Here is a 17571-nt window from a genome sequence, read left to right as displayed (position 1 = left end):
AGTGTGTTTGATGTTTCTTCTGCAGTCTTTGGTGTGTAGTAGTTACTACAGGGTTGTTCGTTAGACTCCTGTCCCAGGCAGCATTATAAACAGAACAGAGTCCTCCAGGGAACATATTGAAGGACCCCAGGGACACCCCTGTTTTAGATGTATTCTCTGAACTTACAGAGAACATACATAGGTAGGTTACCTTGGGTGGTGGGGTGTCCTTCATATCAGGTGGCCCTGATGGCCTTAGGAGATGCAGGGCGGCCGGGCAGTGCAAGAAGCCTGCAGGGAAGTTTGTCCAGCCAGGCTCCCTGGAGGTCTGGAATGAGGATCAGGACATGGTCTGACTGTACAGCTCCATCCTTCGTTACGCCTTCTCTCTCTACCTGCTTCAGAAACCCAACTACCCTCCGTCGTACACGGAAGCACTGCCCTTCAATCAGAGTTCTTGTGCCAGGCACCTCGGGGCTGAAGGCCAGATTAAAGAAGGCCACTTGGGGGCCAGAGGCCAATCCCTGGATTGATGAGGCTGCCAGGTCACCTGACTCCAGTGCACATCCAGTCACTCCAGCCACTTGAGACGAAGTTCTTAAGGGGGCTGTGTGGGTGACGAGCTCTGGGACCTTCCAAGGTTACTCTCCAATTAGAATTAGTTTGGGTTACATAGCACAGAAGACCCAGAAGAAAAATGGCTTAAAGCCCTGAATTTCCCACTTCAGACTCCTTTGGTTCCCAGCAGTAGGAGGGAGGAAGGGGTGTTCTTCAAACACGTGCTTCCCATCCACCCCTCCTTCGGGAGACATCCCTGGGTGCCCTGCATGCTTCTGCTCATGTCTCATTAGCAGAATGTCATCCTCTTGTTGCAAGGGAGGCTGAGAAGCAGCCTTTTACCAGGCTAGACTCAGGATTTGCTCACAAAGAAGCATGGATACTTCTGTAGAGAACTAGCCAGCTGTGGTACGTCAGTATAGCTCCTACTCACACCTCACACATTCATTTCCAGTTGGCTATTCAATAGTCATACAATTCAAAGTAGAATACGGAAGAAAACAACTTTAAAAACTCAAAATATTACCTTTCAGAAGTATTGAACTAAGAGAAATTCAAGCCCGAGAACCTCAACTAAATTTATCTCACTAGCTAGTTATTCCATTCACTATCTTCTGAAAAAATAGGCCACGAGATAGATAAAAAGTAAGGGACCTCCAATGGTTGACTTTCAAGTAGAGGCTCCGACAAGCAGGTTCATAACATCAGGGTGTCCAAAGCAGGCAACCCACAATTGGTCTCTGAACCCTAAAATGAAGATAATCATGTCAGTATCATTGTTTTGTTTTGTGTGTGTGTGTGAAGATCAAAGTAGATAATACCCAGAGTAGCGGTGAGCACAAAACACGTTCCTATATCTGAATCTGAAACAATGCTTAGGACCAACTCTAGACAAAATTGTGGATGAAGCCAATTTTGTCCTCAGGATCCTAATCTCACACACACCATCCTCTAGATATCTCCCTTCCTTTATCTCTTTCTTAGGTGACAAATTACAATGCCTCTGGCCGACCAGGAGTCCCTCCCAGATCTGCTCTGCTAGGGCAGCCCTGTAACTCTGGGTTTTAAACCTGCCACCATTCCCTCTTCTAGTATCATCAACTTTTGATCTCATGGTTTTAGCGTATTGTCAAAATACAGAAGAAGGATGGATAAATTCCCTTATGGCAAAATTGCTATTGCATATAAGACTTTTTTCCTATAGTATTTGTATTTACATTTTAACTTAAAAGAAGTCCTTTGAGCCAAAAGAGGTGTATTTTAAGGTATATTTGAAGCATCAACATACAGGGGGAATATATTCAATATGGAACCTTTCCAACATCCTTTAAAATTTCCCATATAGGTATAAAGTTTTCTTTCAATTTTATTAAGGTATAGTTAATATACAAAAATTACACATACTTAATATATACATTCTGATGAGTTTACACATTTGCATGCACTCATGATACCATCACCACAAACAAGGAAATAAACATATTCATCACCTCCAAAAGATTTTTTGCATTTCTTTGCTTTTTAAAAACATTTAAATATTACTATTTGAATTCATTTTCTTGAGCTTCAAACTGGCTAGGTATTCTTTCCTCAAGAAAAACATAAGCTTAAAAAAAAAAAGAAAAAGTAAAACATAAGCTTGATGAGAAAGGATATCAAGGGAAGGAAAAGATAAAGACTCTGGCTCCGTTTCCTTGTTAAGGTTGTACCTTCTCATTTTTACATTTCCAGATAGATGTAGCAATTTTGGCAAACTCCCAAATAATGCCAGTCAAAAGAAGACTGTCATGCTTTGTAATTTAAAAAGTATATTGCCCATACTCAAAGTTCCAGGACCTCAGTTATATCATACCCCCTATCCTGAGATCACTTTGTTTTATTTAAGAGCTCAAGCAGATAAAATTAAAAATCTCAGGTAGAAGGTTAGGGTGTTTGGGGGGCTCAACATAAGAGAACCAAGGAAGGTTCTCCCCCATCTTTCCCTTTGGATAAGGTCCCTGCCAGATTTCGTTACTATCAGTGAGGTTTCCAACAGCCATTTTAACATTACTTTTTATAAAATTAGATGAAAATATGTGTATTAGATGAATAACTTCATAAACATTTAGGTTTGTTGCAAAACTGCTAAGAATGAGGCTGACAGAACACTGTTCCTGTCTAAATGAACTTACGTGCTTTAGTAGAAAACCAGGAATTTCCTTGTTTTGCTCTTCCCGCACCTGTCACTGCCCCCGCTTAACCTCCCTGAAGGAGAATTAACACGACCTAGTCATGGGGCAGGAAGCACTGAGGACCTAGGAGCCTCCTTCATAAGTTGCTAAAAAGAAACATTTGTCACATTTTTGTTTAATTCATGAAATATCTATAGACACTAATGGGCTTTACTATATTGGAACACTAATGCAGAAGAAAACAACGTTATGGTATAAGGACAAAAATAATTGATTAATACCAGTTACCTCCAATCATAAACTGAAGTCCAAAACACAAAGCAGAGATTTTTTTCAATCTGTTTAAATGAAATCAAAGGGAATTTTTGAAAGGCAAGCTCTCACTGCTGAGCCCTGGGAACCAAGCCCTCGTTACACTTAATGGATGTTCCCTGCCAAGTTCCCCAACCCCTGGGGGTGAAAATTTCCCCTAAAAAGACCTGGAAGGAATTCAAGGCTGCCAAAGGCTTGAATAAAACTTTACTTAATGTGTATTGTACATTTTTATTACCCTGAGATGATATGTTATAATTACGTTCTTAAATCATGTGAGAAAAACTTAAACACATTATTAACAAATGATAATATTCCCAAACCAAACTAGATTGGTGCCAGTCTCTCTAGAGAAGAAGATAGTAGGTAGTAAGCAGGCGAACAAAGTGGTAAACATGTCGGGAACGGGAACAAATATTAGCTACCCTGGTTCTATCGAAGGCACAAGACTTAAGAGAAACAACTTAGCCTCTGCTGGAGCTATATGGTAAAAGGACAGAGATCCTTTTGAACTTACCTGAAATTATAACACGTGATTTCTGGATGTTCCATAAGTAATTAGCCAAAACAGAAATGTATGTTTCCCAGAATAAAATGAAGAGAGAAAAATATTCCACGAAGAATACTGATTTTAGCTTCTTAGAAAATAAGTTGAACCTTTAACATAGTTGAAATGGGCAGAATCAATTTCTGATGGTGTTTGGAAATAAAAGAAATGAGAGTTAATTTGAATCCTTTCCTTCACCCTGCCTGAGTTGATCCAAACTTCAATATTAGAAATCACTCTCAGAAGGAAATGCCATAAGAATTCTTACATTCAAATGCACATTATGAAGTCTTTTAAGTGAAGCAACTTTTAAAGATCGTAGAACTGGAAATAAAGCTGGTAGCCAGAAGTGTGTTGCTGCTGTCTGGATAACCCTGAACTTCTTGTAGAAGGGAGGTTGTCTCCTTTCCTGGCATCCTCCAGGCTGGTGGGACCCATGGTGCGCAAGCAAGCAGAGGCAGGTTCTCTCCAGGAGCCTCCACGGGGTGTTCTGGAAAGGGTTGGCATCCACCTGGAGTGAGGAACCATACATGGAGGCTGGCTTCCCCATTGCCTGCTTGAAGATCAAAACAGATTTTGTTTTGGCAAATGGCTTTTAGAAATCAAAGCCTCAGAGCATTTAAAAATTATCCTTTAGCAGTATATTAAGGGAGATGGACCAAGAGTCATTTTGCAGGAACTTGCGCTGTTAAATGTTGGTGGAAAGAAACTGACATGATTGATAATGCTAACTTGCTACACAGGAACCTTGAGTGTAGGGAGATATTTGTATGAAGGTACAAGAGAAAGTAAAGGGCTTTTGCATTTCTGCCCTTGTTAAAGCTACACTGGCTGTACCTACACAGATCTAATTATATGTGAATATTAGAAATATGAATAAAATACACCAGTTATTTCCACTTGCTTTGAGTACCCTGTTTCTCCTAGACTTTTAAAATCCTGTATCATGAAAGAGATGCTGGATCCAGGAACAATGACTGTTGAGTGGGGAGGACATAGCTCACAAGAGCAAGTATATTTTTTATCATGAGTATAGTGTTAATATTACACATTTCTCAATAGTTCGCAGTTTAAAGAGAGGTTGATATTCAATTTATGAATCCCTTGAAAAAATCATGTTCACAAATATTTCTGCACTATTTCAGGAGATAATAGTAAATACTCCCTCTTCATAATCTTTCCTTTATTCCTTGAAACTTGTGATCAATTCAGGTTGGTCAGAACTGGCCCCTAAGGTCATCAAAAGAGAGAATATCTGATGCACATCTATGCAGTAAAGTCAGTACTTTAATCTCTCAGAAATAGGCAATAAAATATGCTATTATCATAAACTCACATCTAAACTGTCAATAATTCAGAGGCTTGAGCAATCATCTGGACAGCCTAGAAAGTTAATGCAGACAATTCTACAACCATATTTTATTAGATAACTCTGCTTTGCCAATGTAGACATGATCTAAGTTTATCTAAAAGTTCTCTAGGGAAAATTATATACCTAAAGCCAGCCTCAAACTATGAACATTGGAAACTTGCATAAATTCACTGAAAATAAATTATACCAATCTCACTTTTAGACAACATTACTAGAATGGTTTATCAGAGGACTGCCATGACCTTTTTTAAAATTTTCTTATAATTCAAGTTTTATTGATAGCAATACCAAATTAGAAAGCTTTCTTTAAATTGCTGTAGCTCTTAAGCAACTTAAAAAAATTTTTTTTATTGGAGTATAGTCGCTTTACAATGTTGTGTTAGTTTCTTGCTGTACAGCAACGTGAATCAGTCATACGTATACATATATCCCCTCTTTTTTAGATTTCCTTCCCATTTAGGTCACCACAGAGCATTAAGTAGAGTTCCCTGTTCTATACAGTAGGTTCTCATTAGTTATCTATTCGATACAGAGTAGTGTATATATGTCAGTCCCAGTCTCCCAATTCATCCCACCACCCCCTTCCCCTCTTGGTAACCATAAGTTTGTCCTCTGCATCTGTGACTTTATTTCTGCTTTGCAAACACCTAGAGACTGTCATACAGAGTGAAGTAAGTCAGAAAGAGGAAAACAAATATCGTATAATATCACTTATACGTGGAATTTAGAAAAATGGTAGGAGATGAACTTATTTGCCATGACCTTCTTGAACTTCAGTTTTAGCAAAATTTTGGTCAATGTCTTTCAAAGTCATGAGGCAATGGGATATAGTAGAAGTAGAGATAAATGAACAGGATTCTGGTTTGAGTTCTTTCTCAGACGTGATATGTAACTTTAAAAAGTTATGTCACCAGTTCTTAGACAAAGTGATAAATCGAGCACCTGTAGACCCTTTTCCCTCTGTTCCAAACACATGCACAATGCAGTTTTATGAAAATATATGAATCCGAAAAAATATGAATATAGACACATATATTTAAAACAAATAATTTGGTTTGAAAGTAAGAAAGGAAATTTCCAGGAGTCAGAATGGAAAGGAAATATTTCAGTAAATAAGAGCTCAATTTTTGTGGCCTATAGTGGTGCCGAGACAGTGGGGCAGTTTTCGGAACTGTAGCCATTGGTTCTAAATGAGATAGGTTATTGAATTCCATTCATGAATCTGGGGTCCAGCAACTCATTGTTTTTGTTTGTTTGTTTGTATGTTTTGTTTTTCACAAGTAGGAATTCAGAATATCCCCAAGCAAGGTACCTAGATCACAGCTAATGCAAAAGACCTGCTGCTGACCATGAGTAGAAATAGTGCCTCAAACTACATCAGAATCAAGAGTATGTGCCATTACAGCGTGTGGGACTCAGATCCATTCTGTTCAATCTATTAGATTCTCCTGATTAGAGTATAATGACTCTATGTTGAAATATGACATTAAAACCTAGTTTGAGACCTGTGAATTTTGCATGTCATAGAGATAACTATGAAACTACTCCCAAAGCAAGGCTATCAAAACTATATCCAGTGGAAAATAATTACCATGAAAGGTGAGCTCTAAAAGAACCATTAGAAAACATACGGGAATCTTTTGGCTTCCTGGACTCAAGCCCAGTGTGTATGTGTGGAGGTGGGGGATTTCCCCCACACCAAGAAGAAGCAAATCTCTGGACACCAGCTGGGTGTCCTAAAATTCAACTCAATCTGGACACTATCTACCTGGAGATAGCACCAGATCCCACAGGTCAAAGGCTCAGTCTCAGAAGACTGCCCCTCCACCCCACCTCCTTCAGACACCAGCTGCAAGCCCAGGTAATTACCTGTACTTCTGATCAGCTGGCTATAAATCAGAGTTCCCACAGCCCCCTCCTTCCTTGGATTCAATTAGTTTGCTAGAGCAGCTCATAGAACTCAGAGAAACATTTTACTCCCTAGATTACCAGCTCGGTATGAAAGGATATAACTCAGGAAGAGCCAGAGGGGAGAGATGCTAGGGCAACGTATGGGAGAAGGGCTTAGAGATTCTGTACACTCTGAGCACACCGCTCTCCTGGAATCTCCACATGTTCACCAACCCAAAATCTCTCTGAACCCCGTCCTTTTGGATTTTCGTGGAGGTGTCATTACGTAGTCATGATTGATTAAATCATTGGCCATTGGTGATTGAACTCAATCTCTAGCCCCTCTCCCTTCCCTGGAGGTCAGGGTGGTGGGACTAAAAGTTCCAACCTTCTAGTCACAAAGTTGGTTCTGACAACCAGCCCCATCCTTAGGAATGGTCCAAAAGTCACCTCATTAGTATAACAAGAGATACCTTGATTGCTCTCAATACTTAGGAAATTCCAAGGGTTTTAGGAGCTTTGTGTCAGGAACACTGGACAAATACCAAATATATATTTACTATAAATCATAATATCACAGGGAAACTCTAGCGTTTTTGGTCTGCTTAAGCTATCAGTTTCTGAGAATGATAATAAAAATATCTCACTATGACTGTGGTTTTCAATTTCTCAATTTTTCAGTTTCAATTTTTTTTAATTCTCCCCATTTTTACTTCATATTGTTACTATGTTGTTAAAGTTTTAAAAATTCTGTATTATTTTGTTACTGAAAAGATATCCCTTTTCTATTTAATAATTATTTTATCCAAATTATGCTTTTAATGAAAAAAATTTATTGTTATAACTACATCACTAATTTTCTGGTTTTATCTTTCTTAGTCTCTTTACTTTCATTTGTTAAGTCCCTATATGTTAGGGTATTATTTATATAGACAATTTGACTGAACTTTCCTTTTTAATTCAGTGTGATAATCTTTGTCTCTCCACTGGAGAATTTAGCCTTGTATTTATATTGTCATCTATTACTAACCTTTTATTAATTCTACCATAATTTGTACTTTCTGATTATTTGTTCCTCCTGTCTTTCCTTCTATTGTATTAATATTTTTTCTTCATTTACTTTTCCTTCTACTTTTTTTGAAATATATGAGCTGTTTCATTCTGCTTGTTTCTTATCGATAGTTACTCTTTGTGCTTTTCTCTACTATGAAAATATCTCAAAGATATAATTAATTTGCCCATCTCTGATGGTTAATTTTATGTGTCACCTCGGCTGGGCTAAGGGATGCCCAGAGAGCTGGTAAAACATTATCTCTGGGTGTTTTTGTGTGGGTGTTACTGGAAGAGATTAACGTTTGAAACAATAGACTGAGTGAAGAAAACTGCCCTCACCAGTGTGGGTGGGCATCATCCAACCCACTGAGGGCTCGAATAGAACAAAAAGATGGAGGAAGGGGAATTAATTCTCTTATTGAGCTGGGCCATCCATATGTTGCTGTGCTGCTATCAGAGTTCCTCAGTTATGCCTTCAGACTAGGAATGAATCACACCACCAGCGCTTCTGGGTCTCCAGGTTATAGGCAGCATATCTGGGGCTCTTTGGCCTCCATAGTCACGTGAGCCAATTTCCGTAATACATCTCCTCTTTATCTATCTATTTACCTATCCTGTTGTTTCTGTTTCTCTGGAGAACCCTGACTAATGCACCATCTAAATGTCAATTTTCTCATATGTAAAAATAGGAAGTTGTTCTAAAGTCCTTTTTTCATATATATATATATATATATATATATATATATATATATATATATTCCCTCTTTTTCGATAGGACAAAGAAAATTAGGCTAGCTCAGTGATCTTAAAGCAGCTTTATCCAAAGTTTCAGAGTTTTATAATTCCCTTGACAACTTCAGGAGGTAAAGTCCTGAGAATAGGACCATGGTCCTCCCTGTGCTTCTAGAGCAATTCTACTCTCAGTCTTCATGAATGGGGTTCTGTGTTGGAGGCCACTTAAACAGAGGTTCTTGAAAAAAAAAATTTTTAAGCGAGCAGAAAAACAAAATGAAATTTGAAATCCAGTAGAGAGATAAAAATAAAATCAGGATATTTCATTGATTATTGACTAACTGTACCCAAGATGGTCAAACAGTAAGATCCATAGAGTTCTATAGAGCTTTGCCTGTGCCTCTAGCTTTTTATCATTTTCATTGTATTTCTCCATGGAAGTCTACAAAATGTGCTTTTGTCATTTTGTTTATTATAAACTTGATAGAGTTGGATAAAATGCTAAGTAAAAAACTGAACAGGAAAAAAAATCCAGTATCTTCAACAGCAATTTTCATAAATATTCAGTATTTGAGGACATTTTCTTATACAATTACTAAGAGAGGATGGGATTAATCTCAATAAAAGAAAACTCATAAAAATGCAAAAAATAGAGATTTCCAAAGATCTGAAAAGTTATCATGTTTATAAGGAACTAATTAGAGTGTCTTTGGAAAATAATACTAGAAAAATGAATAGGTGACTCTAGGTTATTAAAATGAAGAACTTTCTAGCAATTACCACTGCTCAAACTGGTGGGCTTTCATTTACAGTAGTTGGTTTATTCATCATTAGAGGCATTTGAGCATTAGAATTGCTGGGCTCTTCCAGACAGAATCCCCATCATCGGGATAGAGTAGATAAAGATCGCCTCCAACTCTGCAATGCTGTGCATTGCAAATTAAATATCTGGAGGCCGGTGTATCGTATCAATTCAGTTCACAATTTTAAGTCATTTTAAGAATGAAGCACAAGACTGATAAGTTCTCCTCCTTAACCCCCAAGACTCACATAACCTTGTCCACCACAGAGCAGCTCAAACAGCTGAAACCAAATTATATTAAGCTTTATTCTGAGAGTCTTCATCTAACAAAGTTAGTATCTTTTTCTAAAAATACAGCTACTCATTTGTGCTTGCTACTCATTTTTTTCAAAACTAAAGATATATTTTTGAGTCTGTATAAATAGGTGATAAAATTTTAAATAAAATCAGGGGGATGATCAGCACACTATGCAGGCAAGTGGTGCTCTTGACATTGGGAGGAGAGCACAATTGTGGAAAAGCAGAGAGGTTCTTAGGGTACTGGCAGTGTTCTAAATCTCAGACTGGATGGTGCAAACATAGGTTTGTTTTATAAACTTCTTTAAACTCTATGCATAAATGTTACATGCTTTTCTGTATTATGCTACATTTCTTAATTAAATTTTAAAAATGTGTGATTTGAGTAAGATGGTCATAACACCTAACTCCCTAAACAAAGCAAGCTGGGAATATTTTCACAATTCCAAATGACTGGACAGTTTCCCAGAATGGCAGGTCACACAAAGTCAGGTTACTTCACATACTTAAATTTCGTTCTTACCTCTTGAGTTGTGGCACCTTAGTTTTGTTAAAGTATTATCCAATTTCTTTTTTAATGACCAGCTATATTGATGATGCACTAATATGCAATATGGAAAGTTCCAATTTGGTGACTAAAATCAAGAGTGTAAGTAGCATCTCTGCCTTTTGATTTAATAGCATGGAATATGGAGGAAAATTAAAATTTGGAAAATAAAGCAATTAATATTTATGGCTTACGTATTGAAATCAGCCTATAGTTATAGATAGGATTAAGTAATTACAGGTTAGAAAGGCAGGTGCAAAGATGTTTTAAATCTATCATAATTCAAGAATCCTTATATTGTAATTGAATGTTTGGTGTGATAAGTATTTTTTATGTCTAGGCAATGAAAATGCCATAAAAAGTTTAATTAGCAAAAATGCAATGGATAAGAAGATAATGGAAACAAACTTTGGGAGAATATAATCATGTCTATGAATGTATATTTAAGACACCATCAAGAGTAGTAATTAAGTTAAGCATAATCAAAGAACATTGTTATAGGAATATATTAATGTAATAATTTCTTTTAAATTATTTTTAAACATTATATCTAAGGATCTTAATGCATTTTTTATTGCCAGTTAGCTCTGTAATAAAGCAAGTATTTCTCTTTGTTTCTATTATGATCTTGCTAAACTGAGTCAAAGAGGAGAAAATTGTCTACCTATTTCACAGAGTAGGGCAGTGGTTAAAACAGGAACAACTTCTGTGACTATGCTAGACCAGTGGCATGAAGTATATACTCGGAGAGCTTCAGTGAGTCCCCGAAGTACCAAAAGTGATAAAGCGTAAAAACCAGAAAGCTCTATTGAGGTGCTGATGTTGGATATCACTCACTGCAAATTTAATTTCCTGAGTGACTCACTCTTGCATAATCACATAACTAGTACTTTCCACTTCACAGCTATGCAAAATTATAAATTACAACATGCTGCACTCACTTTGCAAAAATTAAAAATTTATAATTTCAAGTGCTAAGGATTTACTGCATTTTTCTCAGTTGCAAATTTTGAGTTTAAAACTGTTTCCATACTAGTCCAGTTGTACTATTGCTTCTGGATGCCCCTCAAGAGTGCTCATTGTTTCAAAGTCAATTACCAATCTTTATTGAGAGTTTACTATAGTCAGGAACTCTACTTAGAGCCTCCTGTGTGTTACCTTTGTTTAATCTGCAAAATAATTCAGTAGGCGAGGTATTGTTGTCTCTGATTCCAGAAGGTTACAAGTCTTAATAACTATCCAAGTTTACACAATGGTAAGCGATAGATCAGGAAGCCAGGGGCTCAAGATTAAAAAAAAAAAAAAAAAGACATTTTTGAATTCCAAAAGCCTACTTTATCATTTGAAATGTTAAATGCTGGAAGACTCAGCTTATAATAAACCAAAATGTGAAGGAAATACATAATGAATTAAGAGTAGTTCTCCTACACAGAGGGGTCATAATAATATCTGCCCTGTAAGAAGGAGACTAGAGAAATCTCTGATTGGAGAACAGAGAGTAAAGGCTGGTATAGGACAATTTTCTCTTCTACTGTAAGTAAACATTTGAAAGTTTCATGTTCATGTCCAAGCAGAGACCAAGAGCACCATCCAATGGAAAGAGGCCTCAAGATTCCAACAGAAGAATTAAAACAGCCTACACAGCACAAATCATACCGCATAGTAAACATATTGCAACTAGATCCATCCAGAGGTGGGTGTGTTGTAAGAGCAGATGTGTCCAATCCAAGATGAACATCAGACAGAGCCATCACCCAAGTCCTGATGCCAGGAAAGTGCCCTCCCCTCTTCCCTTCCAGAGATACCAAGAAGAGACAGAAATTAAGAGGGAGGGGGAAGGAAATCTTCTCATTTGACTCACTACTCATAGGGATAAATGTATAAATCGGAGGTGACTGAATTACTACCATGGAGACTATATTTTTCTGTTTCTTCATGGAAATAAAGTTCTATAATAGAGATCATCTGTGGCCTGAAACCATGTTTACTGACTTAAAAAAAAAGACCCCTCTAAATTTATCTCTCTCCTTCTTTTCAAAATTCTTACTATTTTCTCTCATGTTTTCCATTGCAAAATTTTATTTGCAACAACGGATCTCCTTACTCCAGCTGTTATGTCCCCTATATTCTCTGTCATCCATAAATTAGCATGTACAAGTAGAGACATCTGTCTACTTGCTGTTTTCTCCAGCCCTTTGTTATGGACAATACAAGTACAGGCCTCACATTCCCCTTAGAAAATGGGAGATTTATAGCTTTTGAAACATTATTAAGAACTTATTCCTTATGTATTAAAAAGAAGCAAAGGAATGTTTTTTTTAAGTCTCCTGTTTAAAAAAAAGAAGTCAGAAAATGCCGGACACTATTTATGGGACAAATATGTAATCTATAAACAATGATCTCTACAACTATAGACAGTAATCACTATAAACAGTGATCTCTGCCTCTTCATATTGGGGATAGGATCTAGTATGAAACCAAACTTAATAAAACATTCTTTAATGCATAGGACTCACATAGACACTTCAGTTGATCATCTCTAAGTGGGCATGGGTTTGGGTGATATTAAATCACACAAATTCTGCCTGATTTGATTAAGATGATTTAGACCAAAAACACTAAACAAACAAACAAACGATGAAACCCAGATACTATTGAGGATATCAGGTATGTAATAGAAAAGAACAGCCTCATGAGAGATATCAACTAGTATTCCAAAGGAGAAATACCTGGGAAGGATAATGGAAATAATGCCTGGCCCAGAGCCTCAGAGCTCTAGCTACTAATGAGGAGACTATGGATATAAAAGAAGTAGACTTGCATTTTATCCTGTGAGCCACATAGGACAGAAATCATGATGTTACACAGTGCACCATCAGCCTACTGGAGGGTGACTGGGAGGAAGATGGTGGAAAAGCAGTAGAAAATGATGGAAAGAGCATAAAAAGAATCAAACCTGGATCCCAGGCTTAACACAGTTTGGGAAGATGGAGGGGAATTGGGAAAGATCACATGTGAGCTTAGGAAGAAAGAAGAATAAAAAATATCAAGTGAACAGCCTAAAGAATGAACCTAAAAGCAGATAGGATAGGATTCTAGACCAGATATATGGCAAGAAGAAGCCAACAGTGCATAAACTCAGTCTCCATTTACTGTTTATCCCCAAAACTTGTAGAGATAATTTTCCAAATGTAAAAATGAGATCGTCTCCACTTGGAAATATAATGAAGTTTTTAGGAAGGACATATTATGGAGAGAAAGAAAGGATAACAAGAAAGTCTAGTTTTAAAATATTACCACATTTTCCCTGATAATCCTAAATCTAATTGAACTTTTAGAAAATACCTCAATCCCATAATGAGATATAAAAAATAAAAGTTTAGGGCTTCCCTGGTGGCTCATTGGTTGGGAGTCCGCCTGCCGATGCAGGGGACACGGGTTCGTGCCCCGGTCTGGGAAGATCCCACATGCCGCGGAGCGGCTGGGCCCGTGACCCATGGCTGCTGAGCCTGCGCGTCCGGAGCCTGTGCTCTACAACGGGAGAGGCCACAACAGTGAGAGGCCCACGTACCACAAAAAAACAAAACAAAAAAAAAATAAAAATAAAAATAAATAAAAGTTTAAATATACATGGGTGAGCATCCTTAGCTTTTACTAGTGACTTTATATACATCATCTCTTTTTTACCGAAGATCCACAAATTAAATAAGATATTAATCGCTCTGTTTCAGAGACGAGAATGCTTAGATTTCAGGCAATTTAAGTAATTATCCTAAGGTTACGCAGCTAGTACTTGATGGAGCTGAGACTGAACACCTTTTTCACATACTGTAAATCCAGCACTTTCGTACTACATCTCACTGACTTACTGCAGTACACCTGCCTGGAAATAAATAGGTCCTATTTCGAAGGCAGGGAAGTACCTAGGCAAAGACTTTGTACTCCAGAAGAGAGAGAAACCTTTTGAAGGTAAACTCAAGGAACTCAATGGATGACACCAACATCCCTGTTTATCCAACTGTGGGTCTAAAGATCTCCTTGGACTTTTGGATTGCTATTACGGAAAATAGAGATTAACACCTGAAGAAAAATGTCTAAGGAGACTTCCTTCAAGGAAGACAAAGCTCTAACATAAGTGCATGTATCACTTTAAGATTAAAGGATCTACTTTGAGGGGGTACTATCTTGTGGATCAAGACTGACTTCAGAAACAAATAGTGTTAGTTTCATTTGGCCAAAGCCACTAAGCTTATTTTGGAGCTATCCAAGGTGCTCATCTCAGACCATAGCTGTCAGCTTACCAAACCTATGTAGCAAATTTCCTGGTCCTACCTGTGATATTGAAGCAAATGCCTTTTGATTTTGGGGGGGTTGAGGGTGGGGGAGGATCATAATATTTTATTTCACACTTGATTGAATTTTTAAAGGTCCAACTTTCATAAAGAATATAGTATCCCTGCTTTCAGAAGCAGTCAGTGGAAACATTAATAGGACCACATAGAGACATTTAAACAAATATTAGTCAGTGATTGACTGTGGTTTGTACAAACTGAATACTTAAAATCTTCAAGAGTCATATTTCAGCCAAAATGCTCTTCTATATGTCTATGTTTTTAAGGCCTGGTATTGCCAAGAGTTGTGAAGATAAGAATGTTCTCAATATTTTTCTTTTGATTTTTTTACAACTTATAGTAAGTGAAACACACACATAACTACTCACACACACACCTAACACGTAATTAACCCCATAATGCTTTCTATTCTACTTAACTTTATTGGAAAGAAAAAGTTCTGATTATAACCCACTAAATGGATTTCAGGTCACACTAATGGATCTTGATCCACAGTATGGGGAAAAAAAAGAAACCAAAAAGGACTATTAATGACCGAGCTCACAGGATAATCTCCATCACGTGTCTTACTCACCATACCTATCTCCACCATCCTGCCCTGGACGTGTGCTCAGTTCTGCCTCTCTTATCACATCTTTTAAAAATAATGTCACTGCCAAGTCCCTTTTGAAACCATACTCAATCTGATTTGGCTTCTAATAAACATCTTCCGCTAGCCCCAGACCACTTTCTCTCATCCAAAGTCAGGTAATGAGATTAGAGAGAGCACAGTTTGGGGAAAAGAATTGGGATCTGAATAAGGGGTGCCCCTCTAAGGAGAAAACCTGATAAAGACCAAAAGCACCAAACACAGCTAACCACTTGCATCATTTTTGTCTCTTTCTCCTTCACGTTGTCCTCTTTCATCTCCTTTAGCAACATAACAGCAAACTTTTATTATTGCCTGTGTCTACCTGTCATCTACTGAGAATTTTACAAATGCCCCCTACTGAAATTAAGCTTCACAATAACTATCCAGTCTGTATTATTATCTTCATTTTTATAGATGTGGAAATTTGGCTTCCAAGAAGATAAATAACTTTCCAGTGATGAGATAGGATGTTATGGAAGCTGTTAATCTAGGATATTAATGGACATGTAGGAATTATTTAGAAGTCCCTTACATAATGCACCACTCAAGAACAGGAGCAGTTTAGATAGAACATTATAAACTAGCATGTATTAAGCAAGTAAAGCATCCATCATTACCTAAAAAAGCTATTAGATCCTTAATCCTTGTGCTATTGCACAAGTTAATCACTGGGTGACATTATTTTAACAACTTTACACACAAGATAATCTTAAATAATCTAATGAGAAAGTAAACGTGTCTACTTCAGCTATAGCACAAGAATTTGAAGCAACTATCATTTATTCTGAGCATAGCAGAGATCAACTTAAACTCAACTTTAGTCATTCTTAATAAGAGGAACTGAAGAGGGGGGGAAATACCCAGTTATATTCCTCTCTCTTGTTCTTCCTGTGAACTTTCAAAAATACTGACAGATACTTAAATGATCAAAAATATGGGCAGCAAAAACACTAAGAACTAGAAATGACTCAGAGGTGAGTTATGAACTCTTAAGGACTTTAAGGAATAGTAAGACAAGGGCAAAGGGATTTATACGTTTCTGGATCTGTCAATGAGATAATTATTTTTTAAATAGTCAAGTCATAAAATATAAAAATAGACAGTAATTATGAGAGTCTCTCTGCCAAGATAATGCATTCAGCCCTTTCTCATGGGGAAGCAGTTTCTAGACGTCATGAAATTTGAGAAGCTCTAAAGGGTCACTGAAGTGAAAACTGAAGGGTTAGGACAGGGTTGAGGAGGAGAGGGTACTCGAGCTATTCTGTCAAATGAAAAGAAAGCACGTGACTGAGAAAATCTTCAAATCAATTCATGTGCATTGTAAGGAAGAGGCTGGCTATCTTCCATTCCCACTTTTAAAAATGCCCTAATTGCCTTAAAATAACTTATATTGGACATATGTAAAGACCGTTGCATATTAGCACAGACCGCAGACACGAAAAGACTCTTTATCTCTAAAATTCTCAATTAGAATATAAATGTAAGTTGCACAGAAGGAAAATAGGTGATACAACCTATTCCAACGTGAAGTTTTATTGTGGTGACGAGTGGCAAAAACAGTGCAAATTCCTTTATTTCTAGCATTTGTGTTTTCTAGAATTATGGCTCCGCATAACTGAAATTTCCCACACTGTTGTGAATGCAATTATAATTTGCCATGTAGTTTGTACCTTTAGCAGTAATATATTTCATACCTGGTAGTGGCATCAGATGAATAAAATATCCTCAAGAAAATAGGCGTTCATCTGAATTTCAGAAACGTATTGTTTTAAGGGCCCCAAAGTACTGAAGGCTGCGCCCTGATGCTGTCTCCATAGAAAAGTTCTATACTTAGTTATACTTAGTTAATATACTTAGTTATACTAAGTTAATACTTAGTAGTATTAAACCTTTAACCTATTTTTGTATATATGTTTTACTCAGAAACACTCAAGAATCAAACCAAAGCCGTACATGGGGCTGAAGAAAGAGAATATACTGAGGCTATGGATAAACCTACCAACTGAAATAATGATAAAGGAAATTACGTAAGTGATTTGTTTTTCAAACTCTCTATTTTCCCCCAAAATGAAAATGATGGGAAATTACTCTTATGACCCATGTCATCTAATAAATTTTTCTAGTTCAGATATTTTCTAACTCTGCTTCAGAGGAACATCTGTGTTTAACCCATTGAACTGAGACAATCTGCCAAACGTGATAGCACCGCCAATTAGTGTTAAAAAAAATAATGTTAAAAAATATAGTGTTAAAAAAATAGTGTTAAAAAAATAATGTATGCAATTTTCAGATTTTCAGATTTTTTTCTCATAGGGTTTCTCTCAGCCT

General features: G+C 37.0%; 1 long non-coding RNA gene across 1 annotated transcript in view; it reads left to right on the top strand.

Moving 5' to 3' along the window:
- The window catches only part of LOC141277885 (uncharacterized), a 131138-nt gene extending 113942 nt beyond the window's left edge, over positions 1 to 17196 (top strand). The window contains exon 3 of the long non-coding RNA XR_012329755.1: positions 17167 to 17196. This is a non-coding gene — a long non-coding RNA (uncharacterized lncRNA). The remainder of the gene's footprint in view (positions 1 to 17166) is intronic.
- Positions 17197 to 17571: the final 375 nt, after the last annotated feature.

Source organism: Tursiops truncatus, chromosome 2 (genome assembly GCF_011762595.2).
Source record: "Tursiops truncatus isolate mTurTru1 chromosome 2, mTurTru1.mat.Y, whole genome shotgun sequence".
In the NCBI taxonomy this organism is placed as follows: domain Eukaryota; kingdom Metazoa; phylum Chordata; class Mammalia; order Artiodactyla; family Delphinidae; genus Tursiops; species Tursiops truncatus.
The sequence above is the reverse complement of the archived record's forward strand: the minus strand, read 5'-3'. Positions and strand labels throughout refer to the sequence as shown.